Source organism: Sipha flava, unplaced genomic scaffold (genome assembly GCF_003268045.1).
Source record: "Sipha flava isolate LNK unplaced genomic scaffold, YSA_version1 293_pilon_pilon, whole genome shotgun sequence".
In the NCBI taxonomy this organism is placed as follows: Eukaryota; Metazoa; Arthropoda; class Insecta; order Hemiptera; family Aphididae; genus Sipha; species Sipha flava.
Window position 1 is genome coordinate 1,231,273 of NW_020272964.1, and position 15,547 is coordinate 1,246,819.

Sequence of the window (15,547 nt, forward strand, 5' to 3'; positions counted from 1 at the left end):
TGTATATTTTATATTTTTTATCAACAACAATTAAATGAACTTTGAATTTTTAAGGTTAAAAAAAAGATTAAAAAGACAAATATTGTTTTAATAATTTATCTATTTGAGTAGGTATATACGGGCTTCTGGGTGTCCTCCCTCTTAATAAGTCCTCCCTAGCAACCCCAATACACTAATAATTTTCCCCTTAGAATGCAACCCTCAACACATATAAACCTAACGAAAACAATTACCTTTACCTTCTAATACAACCCTCAACACATACAAACCTAACAAAATCCATGACCCTCCCGTTAAAATACTATTATTTTCACTGACGAAACACGACATTACCCTTACCCAACACAGACATACTTAAAGAAACCCCCCCCTTCCCTTTAAACAATGCTTTTAAATCACAAGTCAAACTTACATCTCCTAAATACACCTCACCAGACGCGCTACGCGTCACCATCCGCAGATAACGGTAATACATGTAATATTATTTCACTGCAATAATATACATTCTATACAAAACACGATATGTCAAATCAGTTAATACAGATCTTTACAATACATTATCGAGAAAAATCGTAAATATCTATAACATGACGAAAAAAAAACAAATTTCATAATAATTTCGCAGATAGATTAGTCATACATAGCATAAGAATAATCATAACTTAAGTCATTTTATTCAGTGATCATAGAAATGTTCAAGTATTGCTTTTTTCCATTATTATAATAACGTACCAGTAGAAACATAACGAATTATACTGTCATATACCCCTCCCCTGTTACACTATAACAGTGTTATTATTATAGTACGATACAGTATCGCTAGGAGCGCTGACATCGAATCGAACGATAGACAGAAGATCCGCAAAGATTTTGGCTCGTTCATACTACATATAATATACGAGTATAATGGAAAATAATTGGTTTTTGTGGTATGTTGAACTTATCTAACCAATCTATGGGAACGTTTTCTGTAGTCTTTACGAATATCCCATAGCTCATTAGTTTGTGCTTTTGAATAGCTAACGTATTCTTGCCTTTACTTTCTTCACATTTTACCTGAAGTGCTTCAATGTCTGTGTAAATGACTATCGGATGCCGCTGAGTCTTACTCCACCTATCTTTTCTTTTTTTTTTTTTTTTTAAATAAGATGTTCCTAGCCTTGGCTATCTACATCTATTGATGATTACAATGGTACAATTTTTAACAATTTTAACATGATAATTAATTAGAATAATAAGAATAAAATAATTAATAAGATATAATTACTAACTAATATATACTATATACGAGTATGTACAATATTGAATATAATAACATAATAATAACATTGGTAGTAGTTACGCTGAGTCGTAGCTGACTATAATTAAGTAACAGTGACTGATACAATAATAATTAAGAATAAAGTATAAGATAACATAATATAAAATATATAGAATAATATATACAAGTTAACTTATATATTAGCAATGTATTGTGTATGGTGTTAAACCAGAAGGTCATGCGGACGTCCACGTTTTAATCTACGTTGAGGCGGATGTATGTGGAGGTTATAGTGAAGTGAGCCAGAAAAGTTGAGCAGAGAGGTATGAAAGTTTTTTGAAGACGTTTTTATGTGGTCTACGATTTCCTGGACCTGAAGATCTTTATGTAGGTTAACGTTCCTTATAAACCAAGGTGTGTTTGCAATAATGCGTAGCACTTTATTTTGAAAAATTTGAATTTTTCTGATGTGGGTGGTCGCGCATTTCCCCCAGACCGGACATGCGTAAGTGAGTATTGGACGTAAGATTTGCTTGTATATAAGAAGAGAGCATTTTTTCTGTATTGAAGATTTTTTTATTGAGGATAGGGTATAACATAGAAAAGCGCTGATATGCCTGTTGAAGTTTGGAAGAGATATGGGGCTGCCAAGTTAGCCGTTTATCCAATATCAAGCCAAGGTACTTCACTGACGAGTTCCAAGGTATATTTACATTGTTAAAAATTAGTTGTGCAGGGGGGTGGTAAGGACGAAGACTGAAAATAACACCTATACTTTTTGACGCATTTATTTGGATACGCCATTTATTACACTAATAAGATATTGTATTGAGATGAACTTGTAGATTTGTGGCTACTGCTTCTATGTTACGTGATTCGGTGAAAATTGTAGTATCATCTGCAAAGAGGGCGATGTTCGTACGAGGTGACTGAGGGATATCATACACGTAGATGTTGAAAAGTATGGGACCAAGCTTAGATCCCTGAGGCACAACAGCAGATATAGGCATAAGATCAGAGGTGTTATCATTTATTTTAACAGCAAACTGCCTGTTAAGTAGAAATGAGTTAGTAATATTGAACAAGTAAGATGGAGTATTTATGGATTTTAGTTTAAACAGCAGGCCCTCGTACCAAACTTTGGAAAATGCTTTTGATATATCTATAAAAACAGCTCCGGTATGACAATGTTTTTCAAATGCGGTATTGATATGTTCAGTTATTCTAAATACTTGAACCGTAGAATGATTAGATCTAAACCCGAATTGGAATTTTGGTATGAGGTCTATGGCATTTAAATAGAACAGAAGTCTAGTGTGAATTATTTTTTCAAACAGTTTTGAAATTGAAGATAAGAGACTGATTGGTCTATAACTGTCAGGGTTAGATTTGTCCTTCCCTGGTTTGTTTATTAGTATTATGGTTGCAACTTTCCATTTGAATGGAAAGTAACCATGTCGCAATAATGAGTTAAATAATGAACCCATAAACACTAGACCTTTCGGTGGTAATTTTTTTAGCATAAGGTTTGTAATTTTGTCGTGACCCGGTGATTTTTTGTTCGGAAGATTTTTAATAATTTGTTTTATTTCATTTAGCGTTACGTAATTAATGGAATTTTGAACTTCATAATTTGGTAGATCTAAAGTGTGTTTTACTCTTTGTTCGTTGCTTGGATTACAGATATGGTTGGGAGAAAAGGTATTGTACAGCATGTTTGAAAAAACATCACATTTTTCTTGATCGGATATGACAAGTTTTGCATCGGTGCGAAGAGGGGGAATGGTGTTGATATCTTGGTTTAATAACCTTTTTGTTGACTTCCACAAGTTTGATTCACCCGGTCGCATATTTGACAAATAACTATTGTATGAGGATACGCGGTAATTTTGTAAAGCTACTTGAACTTTTTTAGTGAGTAGTGTAGTGGGCCGTTCTGCAAGAGGACGACGCAATACACCGTTGACGAATAAATACTTGAACGGTTCACGTCTGTGATGTAGAGTCGTTGAAAGGTGTTTAAATGAAAAAACACGATGGTTTAAAGTTATACAGATATGTATAATAATGAATAAAATAAAGTATATATAATATGTGGTTAATACAAATAAGATAGTATTTTATAATTGAAAGTGTGAGGACAGAGTAATTAAGCTCTGCCCGAGAATAATAAAGATTGACTCTCAGAGCTGGCGGCGATGTGAGGCACGCGGGCTTCACGACCAGATGAGCGTCGGTGCAGTAAGCGGAGTAATTAGTTAACACTAGTTTAATTCATTCTACTATTCTAAATGTATGGGTAAATGGATACCGTATTTATAGGCAGCCATTTAGGATAAGAGTAAGGTCGATGGGGATTCTGCCGGATGTGAACAAGGAAGCTTGTTTCTGTGATATTGAAAATAGGCTCTGTTCCGTGGGAACTGCATATCAATACGAGTAAGTATTGATATTGGTTTCCGTTTCGGTTTTTCCACATTAGTATCAATACATGATATAATGTTAGCGGATGTTAGCTACTCGGTGGTTTACTACAGTAGGTTTAGTATTTTTTTATCTGTAGGGTTCCTATGATTTTGCCAGGTGCGCCTAGCTAAATGTTTACGACGAATAAGTGAAGATATGGAGTGTAGTAAGTAGCCAGGACTGTGTATAGTTTGCGGTACGGAATTATAACAGGTCTGAGCGGCTTCTGTTATGACGTCCGTCAGATGATCGGCTGTTTGTTCTGCTATTTGAGTGGTAGGTATACTTGTTGGTATCTTCAGATTAGATTGTACATGGTTAGAAAATCTATTTCAGTCTGGTTTACCTTTAATTAATGAGTTGTTTGTACGGCTGAAGAGAGAGGGTGAACTAATCGTTATTTTAACAGGTATGTGATCCGAGTCGAGTTCGATGAGAGGTTCATGTACACATGCAAATGGGACAGATTTAATTATTAAGATATCTAATATGTCCGGCAAGCGGTTTATATCAGTAGGGAAGTAAGTAAGAGTAATTGGAGCTGATATTGAAAAAGATGTGTTTTCTATGAATGCTTGTAGTTTAGAGCCATTTGGATTTGTAACACGGCAGCCCCAGTTAATGTGTTTAGAATTTAAATCACCGGCAATTATAACTGAGTTATCAAGGCTCACGACATTTTCATAGTCTGCGATAAGCATTTGACGACTAGGAGGTTGATAAGCACTGACGAACGTTATATATTTATTGTTTATATTAATGGAAACTGCTACGGCTTCAAGGTACGTCAGGGCAAGTGAAGGCAGTTGTTGTTGTTTGATTTTGTTACGTACTAGGATAGTCACTCCACCCATGGCACGAGATTGTGTAATACGATCAGCGAGATATATTTTGTAGCCTGGGAATTGTATTTTATCTGTATGCGACAAGTGAGTTTCGGTAATGCATGCGATATGGATGTTGTGGTGATTAAGAAAAGCTAATAATGTATTTCTTTGATTTTTTAGACCGTTGGCGTTCCAGTTTAATAATAAAGTATTATGGAGATCCATTTGTGTTTAAGTTTAAACTGTTTATGATAGCTGGGAGATTTGCAATTATTTTTTGCATTAATTGAGTAACAAACGTGTTAATTAGTGGTAATAGAGTTTTCATAAAATCATTATCGTTATCTGTGTTTTTGGTTGATTTGCTGTTATTAAGATTATTGTTACATGCAGAGGCGTACGTGTACTGCTTATTAGTGTTATCTTTATTTGAATGTATATTTTGAGTATTTTCATTAGGTTTTGTGTTTGAATAATTCCAGCTATGAATAGGATTTGTACTAGTTTTATTTTTATTTTTGTGTTTTAATATCTCCTTATAAAAAGTACACCCTCTATAGTTAGCCGGGTGATTACTTTTACAGTTAACGCATTTTGGAGGAACTTCTAATGATTTCTGACATTGACTGTAATGATGGCCACCTGCACATTTGACACACCTAGATGGTAAGTGGCAAAACTTTTTGGTGTGGGAAAATCTTTGACAGTTTGTACATTGTGGAATATCCTTAGAGGGTTTCCGTGGTTCTACTATTATTACGCAATGTAAAAATCTGTTTAAGGAAAATATTTCATTAGATGATTTTGACAATAATACTGCTACGATTGGTATTGGCGATTTGAATTGGTTTTGTAGGCGTGTGACAGAAGCGACTTCAAATTTAAGTTCTTGAAGTTCGTTATAAATACAAGCTTCCGATATGTTTACAGGAAGATTTCTAATTACTACCGATAGTTGTTTATTTTCAGGAAGTTGGTATGTGTGGTATTCGATTTCGGACTCATCGAAAAGTTTAGTGGCGGTTCTATAATCGTCTATCGAGTTTAAATTAACTTTTAAGGCAGATTTTGTATTTACAATGGAGAATTTGTCAAATGTTATATTTGCTAAAGAAGTATGAAAGTTTTCGTAATCGGAAATATTATAAACATAAATAGGTGGAATTTTAGGTCTGACTTGTGGTTGCTGAATACTGTCGTTTTCTGTAGTATTGTTCATATCACCGGTGTCTTGGAGAGTTAGTAGGGGCGAGAATCTGTTTTTGCTAGTGTGAGGAGGTGTAAGAGCGACACTGCTAGTTCTTTTCTTTGAAGTATCAGGAAGGTTGAGGTCTTGAGGTGAAGCATTTTTATTAATGGAATTCATTGAAATTAACTTTAATTACGCGCGATTTGGAGTAGGATCACTACGGGCAACTTGACACTACGGCTACTGATAGCCAACTGACTCCACCTATCAAACTCTAGTATTGTACCGGGTGCAGGCATCTGAGGTAAAATTGGTTTGTTTACTCCGCATATCAGATTGTGTTGATCTAGTGCTGCTTGTCCATATAGTGTATTTTTTAATGGGTTGATTATCGAATGTTGTGAAGCATCTCTTGCAGAAAATAACTTTTTCTTTATGAGCCGTTTTTTTGTGTACATATAAGTCTTGATAAGTTTGAAATAAATGTATAATGTGATATATTGCCTTCGCATAATAAAAGCAGATAAAAATTATCTGATTTTTTCCTCATCCACAACTTTTAATGGGTAAACAATATGATTTTTTCTTATTTTGTTTCAAACCATACACGTTTATTGAAACATTCAAGTTATCCCGCTCAAATATTTTTATATCTATTATAGGTGTTGGAAATTTAAGGCCTGAAAAATCTTAAAGATGTTCTTCGTCTATAAGCATGATTTGATTACGATATTAATCGATATGTTTTGTCAGTATTGCCCATTTAATACATTGTTGGTCTGTATTTTGTGGATTAACTGCTGCTTTTTTGTTTCTGATATCTTCAAGTAATTTGATATATGACGATCCACCCATAGGTGTATATTTGTATGCAGTCCATCGATACATTTTAGTGTGAAACCACTTCCTTTACCGATATATTCGTCTTTTTCTTGAGGAAGTCTTGTAAAACCTTTTTTCAATCACATTTCTTATATCTGTATCCGTGAAAATCTCCTTTGCTATTGTTTAGAATGCTCTGTTCTTCAAAGAGTTATATTATCTACATATGGTATTTTATAAGTAGCTGCCAGTTTCAGATTATATTTAATTGAATGATTAACTGATAGCGATTTATAAGTAAATTTATTAATTCATCCTTTGAAGATTCGAGGAATCTTCTCTATATCTTCAACAGGAATAGTATAATGCAGATTACGGATAAACACTTTGAAAAGGTGGATATGACGAGGTGCCTACGTATGGCATTCTAAATGCAATTCTTTGCAGTAATCGACTAGTTTATTGTAATCATCAAAATTATGAGATTTGATAATAAGAGAGGAACCCTTGGCGGTAGCCGTAAAGCCATCGGTACCCACCAGAGATATTAGATCTGCTTTTAACGAGGCGTAGTTAGTAACATTACTTATGACAATTGGCGATGCAGACATGCTCGTAACCTCGACTTTTCCATCACCAAGGTATTTTGATGGTAGAGTACTAGGTTCATGTTGAGCCGAAGGTGAGACTGTGAGGGGAGGGGGCTAAAAACCTTGAGGAGGTTATCAGCCACGGTGAGGGGAGCGAACCGATTTGACGACACACAAGACTTGCTTTTCTTTAGACTTGAATCGAGAATTGACGAAGTGAAGAGCGACAAATTCCCTTTAGTCGTTTTCAGTGTAGTAACACGGGACATGACAGACGGGTCTGCGTATTATCGTGTAAAACACGTGAACATAATTAAATAATAAACTGATAATAATTGCGTGCGCGACATAGTGAACGTGCGTACTCGACGGCGGACGACACAGAACTTATATTAATAATTAATATGGTTAAATTTTCAACAAATTTTAAATGCAGTTGATAACTGATAACTAGAGTCTGGATTTGTATGCACTCAAAAAGCCCAAAATAATATGCATTTATGCATCGAAAAAATTCAAAATATGCACTTGATATACTCTTATTTTTTTAATAATATGCAAAAACATGTTCTTACCCAAAATATACGAATTTTAATATTTTTTTTAATTTCTTCCATAAATAATAACTTTAAACATTTTTTAAAGAACAGTGAATATTTAAAAATATATTCAATAAATAAAACAAATACAAATATGTATAATATAAATATAAAAATAAAAATGTATTAAATCCTCTTATACCATTTATTTGGTAAATATTTACGAAAAAAAAATTACAAAATAAAGACATTTTACAAAAAAAACAATTTAAACCAATAAAAACATAATTTTGTTATTAAAAAAAAATATTTTGATAAATAGATACAATGTATGATTTTTAATTTTTATAAAAAGAGTTGACAATAATATATTTTTCCATCTGCTCAGGTGTCATATTTGTCCTTCTATCACTTAGTATGTGTTTATAAAGATTAAACGACCTTTCCACATCTATTGATATCAGTGGTGCATACTTCATGTTGGCCACAGAGCAAGGGTTGAAGTTTTCTAGAAGTTATATTTCATTGTTAACTAATATAATAAATCAAATTTGTACCATTACTTGAAAACCTTTATTTTTTTTTATGCAACTGTGATATTTTAGTTTTTATAATAGAACCTTTGTCACTCTGTATATTTGACAGTTCTGAACTGATATTTTTCATAATCTCTAATAATTGTACTAAAGTCAATTTAGGATCTTCTAAATTTGTAAATGCCCAAATTTGTCCACATAAGTTAATTTTTATAAATGCTAAATCATTTTTTACCATAGGCAAATTGAACATTTTCTTACAACTCTCTACACTTGCTGACAAATCATTTTCTAGTTTTTCTATTACAGTTTTAATACCTTCGTAGTTATTTGCATTAAATATAACTGCCCCTATCCATGTACCCCATTTTATAATAACTGGTTCAGGTGGTAATGGCAAACCAGGTAATGTTTCTTTATAATTTGATAATATTAATACGAAAAGGTGACTTTAAAAAAGATTTTTTTCACATTAGGGAACAATTCTCTAACTTTTTCTGTCACTCTGTTTAATATATGTGCTGTTATATATATTATATGTGATATTAGTTGATCGATGTAGAAATTTAATTTATAGAATTGCCCGCGCGTTGTCCATTCTATTTTTATAGTTTCTAGTATAATGTGTATTACAGATAAGATACGATTACATGCGTTTATCATGTTTGCCATAATATTCTAAATACCTATATCTTTAATAGATATTTGGGTGTATATATCTATTAAAAATACTACGAAAATGTTTATACCAGTACTCGATTTTTATTTATTTAATCATCGTGTTATCGCCGTTATATTTTAACACTATCATTTTTCCGATGACCATCACCAAGAGGTGAGGAGAACCTAAAAACTCATAAGCAAAACAGTTATTACGTTACTTTACAGGTAATTTATATTTATATTTAATTTTTTAGCAAATAAATATTTTGTTAATAAACTATAATTGAAATAATCAATTTAGTTTTTTCAATTATGACTTCGAATGCTAAACATGATAGCATGATAGATTATAGTACCAAGCAATTAAATATTAAACACTAACAATTTTACTAATAAAACGAAAATTTATTGAACAAATATATGGATATGTTCTATTAATTTTATATTTTATCAAAAATATTTGATCAATAATACTACTCCCGAATAAGATTAACAAGTATTTACTTCTGGTGGTGTGTAATGTGTATTATCAATGATCTCACCACACTGCTGTTTTTTTGCTGTTAAGTTTTAAACGGTTTGACCGTCGTGACTATAAAACCAAGAACGTAAAAACCACATCGGCAAAATCGAAAAACCGCTATATGGCAGAGCCCTAATACTAGTTGAAACTAGTGTTGACATATTCACTATTCATAAAGTCGTCGACTTTTAATTTTGTTCTATTAATGTATAAATATTAAATTATTATTGATAGTAATGACGGCAATAGTACATTAGTACTTAAAGTGAGCATCGTCAGCCGACTTCTTGGGTTATAGTTAAAAAATATATTATACATTTTGTCAACAAATATTATCTTCCTGGTTTCATATAATATAAATTCATTACAAATAATAACCAGTTATGATGAGATATTATGTACTATTGACCATTGGGTATTACATACCTACATATTATATAACTAGAGTACGGATTTTGAAGGCATTTGCCTTTTTTTTCTATTGCTCTAAAACGAAGCTATGTCAGCTACAAATTCTATTTATACTGATATACTGCTATGCACGACATTTTATTTTGCTTTTTTTGCGTTTTTTTAATATTTATGCTTTTTTGGGCATTTTTGGTACATTTTTCAAAATGTGTTCTAAATAAACGTATTTGAAACGTATTTTTTAATTTTTATTTTATTGTAAAATAATGTGTTTTCCAATATCGTATATTGTATATGGCTGGCTCAATCGATTTTATCTCGTTATGTTTGATTTATAGGTATGTTTATCGATGTAATTTAGATACGTATATAGCTTATTGAATATAGTAAATTATTTTATCTTGAAACGACAATAAACACAAAAATTTGCTTTTGCTCTGGAAATTATCTACTCAGAATTACAGTTTAGTTTTCGTTGCAACACCGTATAGTTCGTTATTCTTACCGATAGTCACTTACAAAATGCCAAAAATTATTAATTGTAGTGCTCGTCTTCGCAATTTTGTAAAAGAATTTGGTGAAGACATTTTTTCTTGTGACAATGCTGTACTTTTTTGTAAAGTATGTGGTGTTAAAGTATCTGCCGAAAAAAAAATATAATATTCAACAACATATCGTTAGAGGTAAACATATCCAGCAGCTAAATATTAGAAATCAACAAGAAAAACCAAAATCTCAGCTTCTAGTCACAGGTATGTCAATGAAGTCATCATTCAACGAAGAACTGTGTAATGTTTTTTTGTCCGCAAATATCCCTCTCACTAAATTAAATAGGTATACCAACATTTCGCGATTTTCTGCATAAACATACAAAACAAATTATTCCTGATGAGTCTACGCTTCGAAAAAACTATATAGATCAATGCTATACAAATACTATTATTAAAATTAGAGATTACGTCAGGAACAAAAATGTATGGGTGTCAATAGATGAGACTACTGACGTTGAGGGGCGATATGTAGCCAATGTTATAATTGGTACATTGGAAGTAGACAATCCTGGAAAAATATTCCTACTTAACTCAGAGGTGTTAGAAAAAGCCAATCACTCTACTATATCTAAATTATTTGCCAGATCTCTTTTTATATTATGGCCTGAAGGCATACTTCATGACAACGTTTTACTTTTTGTGTCGGATGCAGCACCATATATGGTAAAATCAGGAAAATCTTTACAAGTTCTTTACTCAAAAATGGTGCATATAACTTGTTTGGCACATGGCCTACACAGAGTGGCAGAACAGATCAGAATAAATTTTCCAGAAATTAATAGTTTAATATCAAATATTAAAAAAGTTTTTTTAAAAGCTCCATACCGTATAAATTTGTTTAAGAATTTTGCTCCGGGTATTCCTCTACCTCCAGAACCAATTATTACTCGTTGGAGCACTTGGTTAAATGCCGTAAACTATTATTGTGAACATTTTCTACATATCAAAAATGTTATACTTCAATTGGACTCAGATGATGCACTGGCTATTAAAAACACTAAAAAATTAGTCGAAAACCCAGAAATTGAAGAAAATTTAATCTACATAAAAAGTAATTTTGGATTTTTGGCTACTGAAATTACACGCTTAGAAACATCTGGTATGCTATTATCAGAATCCGTGTGTTGTATAGAAAAGGTTAAACAACAAATTAAACAAGCTTTGGGAAAAACGGGAGAAATGGTTACAAAAAAACTTGATGATGTACTAAACAAAAATTCAGGATTTAAAATTCTTACCATAATATCAAATATTCTAAAAGGCGAAAAAGTATTAAGAGAGGAACTTCCTGAAGACTTAACATGTGATGATTTAATCCATTACAAATTTGCTCCTATTACATCTGTTGACGTCGAACGTAGCTTTTCAAAATACAAGCATATATTGTCCGATCGTCGTAGAAAATTTTTATTTGAAAACTTGAAAAAAGTTTTGATTGTCCAATGCAACTCCGATGATATAGGTAAAAAAATCATTTAATAACTATTATTTAATTTATTTTTTATAAATTATCTTAAATAGAATAAATTCAATTTACAGATTAATAATTGTGGAAGAATGAAAACTCGAAGAAGCAGGGTTGTTAATAAGTTTATTATAATACCTTTTTTTTTAAATAATTTTAACACTTTTTTTGTGATAAATTTTTTTTAAAAACCTATTTTTAATGCTTTTTTTAAAGCTTTTTTGGAAGATTTAGACAGCTTTATTGCTTTTTTTTTTAGTGCTTTATTTTAGTTTTTTATTGCTTTAAAATCCGTACTCTATATATAACTTATATATTATACCTACTCGTATAATATAAGGTATACTAAAAACGTATTATACTATTAAATACATATTTTTTTGTTTTGTTAATCCGTCAATTACTTGCATCTATTTATTAGACAATATTCATTAGATAACATATTTATTTTAATACCAATAAGAATATGTATATTATAATTTCATTTCAATTTTTATAAATTATTTATATTATTTCAAGGTGTTGATTGCAAAATAGGTCGTCATCGGGATATTGGTAAAACATTTTCATCAGGTCATCAAAATCGTTTAAAAAAACAAAAGTTAGATAATTTTTTAAAAACACAGCGTGGGACCATGGGTAAGTTTAAAATAGTTACTTATTTTCCGCTGATTGACGTAAATTTTCACAAAAATGATAAAGTAACTAACTCAATCGCTAAATCTAATGCAACATCTTCTTGTTCATTTCTGTTTTTACCGATTGCTAGTAATTTTAATGTTGAACCATCTACTTCAAAAATTGATAAATCTCAAGTTGATAAATCAGTTATACTTCCAGGTAAAAATATCTTAAATTGTGATGAAATTAAAAACAGCTGCTCAAATGATAATAAATGTATGTATTTACCGGAAGATTTACGCGATCATTCCTGTTGGCTAGAAATCATGACATCCAATATCAAACAGGCAATTTTAGAAATAGGTCCTATTAAAATAACTAATATCAATTTTCCCGTAAAATCACATGATAATAATAGAAAGTTTTCTGAAAAATATTATTGCAGAATAATACCTAATGGTGAAAAAGTAGACAAAAATTGGTTAGTTTATTCGTTGTCTGCCGATTGCGTATATTGTTTTCCATGTAAATTATTTAATCTTGAGTAAAGTTCGAAATCAAATATTGTAAATATAGGTTTTGATGACTGGAAACATCTACTTGAAACACTTAAATCTCACGAAGTTTCTAAATGTCACTACTAATGTATCACCAAATGGTATTAATTAAAAAAAACGTACATTTTATTGAATAAAATTGACAAATTACAATCACAGATTTTTGAAAAAGAAAAACAACATTGGCGAGCAGTTTTAAAAAGAATCATTTCAGCTATTAGTTTCTTAGCAAAGCATTCTGATGTTTTTCGTGGCAGTTCCGATGTTATTTACACTAAAAACAATGGAAAATGTTTAGGTAGAATTGAAATGCTTGCTAAATTCGATCCAATAATAATTGACTATGTGAATAGGATTAAAAATAATGAAACATACGTTCATTACTTTGGACCTCAAATTCAAGATGAAATTATCAACATGCTAGCTTTAAAAAAAAAAGAAATTATTTTAAATAAAATTCAACAATCTAAATATTATGCAGTAATTATGAATTCTACGCCTGACATTAGCCATAAAGAACAAGTTTCTATAGTTATTCGAACAGTTATCATGGACTCAGATGATTAAGGAATATTAATTATATATTATATATTAATATTATATTAAGGAATATTTTTTAAATTTTATTGAAGTTAAATCGACTACTGGATTAAATCTATCAAGTGTTCTTATTAAAGTTATCTGAAAATGGTTTACAATTTTCCAACTGTAGAGGCCAAGCGTATGACAATGGGGCCAATATGGTTGGTCAGTATAAGGGAGTCCAAGCAAGAATACTGAAAAAATAATCCCCACGCTTTTTTCACCCCATGTGCTGCTCATAATTTGAAATTGGTTCTTCAAAATTCAGTAAGAGTCTCAACAAGAGCAGTAACATTTTTTTGGCTTCGCGAAAAGAAATTTATAACTTTTTTACGGCATTTACTCAACGCTGGAATGTATTAAAAACTCATTGTGATTTATACAGTGTAAAAAAAGTGGTCAGAAACAAGATGGGAGAGTCGCTTAAGCAGCGTCAAAGCATTACGATTTCAATTAAAACAAATTATATAATATTAATATTATTATAAATTCCTTAGATGATATTGTTGATATAACTGACGAACCCATTGCCAAAAGTGAGGCCCAGTCATTATATAACGAGGTGAGAAGTTTTGAGTTTATAATTTATTTAATTATTTGGTACGACTTTCTTTCAAAGGTTAATATAATAAGTAAACAACTTCAAGATCCAAAAATGCAAATTGGCATATCTGTATGCATGTTAAAAGGATTAATCATATTTTTGAAAAAAATACAGAAAATATGGTTTTCAAAAAACTGAAAATTTAGCAAAAGAACTTGCAGTTTCAGTTGATACTGAGCCGGTTTTTAAAATTAAACGACATAAAAAAAAAAGAAATTTTGATTATGAATGCAGTGATGCAATATCTGTTGATCCAAAAGAACTTTTTCGAACAGAATTCTTTATTTTGGTATTAGATTCAATAATAGTATCAATAATAAATCGTTTTGATCATTTACAAACATATAATAACAACTTTGGTTTTTTGTTCAACTTTGGAAAACTAAAAAATATGCCCGATGACGAAATTCGTAAATGCTGCCAAGACTTTCAAATTGCATTAACTGATGTTATTGATGGCGAAGAAAACTAGAAGATATAGAAGCTATTGATTTATTTCAAGAAATTCTAACAGTCCGTAAAATGGTGGAGGAAAACCTAACAGCTTTGCAAACACTGTCGTTGCTCAAGAAAAAAATATTCATTTCCGAATACTGAAATCGCGCTTCGTATATTACTTACTATATCTGGGACTTCAGCAGGGGCCGAACGAAGTTTTTTCAAAACTTAAAATAATTAAGAATTATTTACGGAATAGTTTATCTCAGTACAAGTTGACAAATTTGGTACTGATTGCTATTGAAAATGATATTGCCGATTGAATTAACATGGATGATTTTATAGACTCTTGCAGCTCAAAAAGCAAGAAAAAAATAATTTTAATTTATATATTTTTATATTTGTTTTACTTTTGAAATTTGAAAAAATAAAGGAATATCTATATTTAAATTACGAGTATATAATATTATCATTTGTAAATGTAATTATTTTTGATTCATCAATATTTATAATATTAGTCTATTAGATACTAAACAATGTAAGCTAAAAATATTTAATAGTTTTTAGAAATTAATTCTTAAATATTTGATTCGCATATAAAAATAAAAGTATAAATTTTAATTTTAATTGATTAGTAAACAATTTATTAAACGTAATTGTGGTCAGTTCTAAAGATTTTACCAGAGCCTCGCAAAACCTAACGACGGCGCTACCAATAACTTCTCTGATTGCAATAATAACATTATCATAACATGGACCAAGATAATTTTTCCTTAATGTACACTCGTCAGGAATATGTTTACCTGTATACTTCTTCAAAAAGTTCTTGAATTCGGGAATTTGAAGTTTATTCCTAGGTATATTAGATACTACCAAAGCTGCAGAAAGATCCTCATTAAAAA

At 30.8% G+C, this 15,547-nt stretch overlaps 1 pseudogene; it reads left to right on the plus strand.

Moving 5' to 3' along the window:
* The first annotated feature begins 10,048 nt into the window (after window positions 1-10,048).
* LOC112685851 lies at window positions 10,049-11,410 on the plus strand (annotated as a pseudogene).
* The last annotated feature ends 4,137 nt before the right edge of the window (window positions 11,411-15,547 follow it).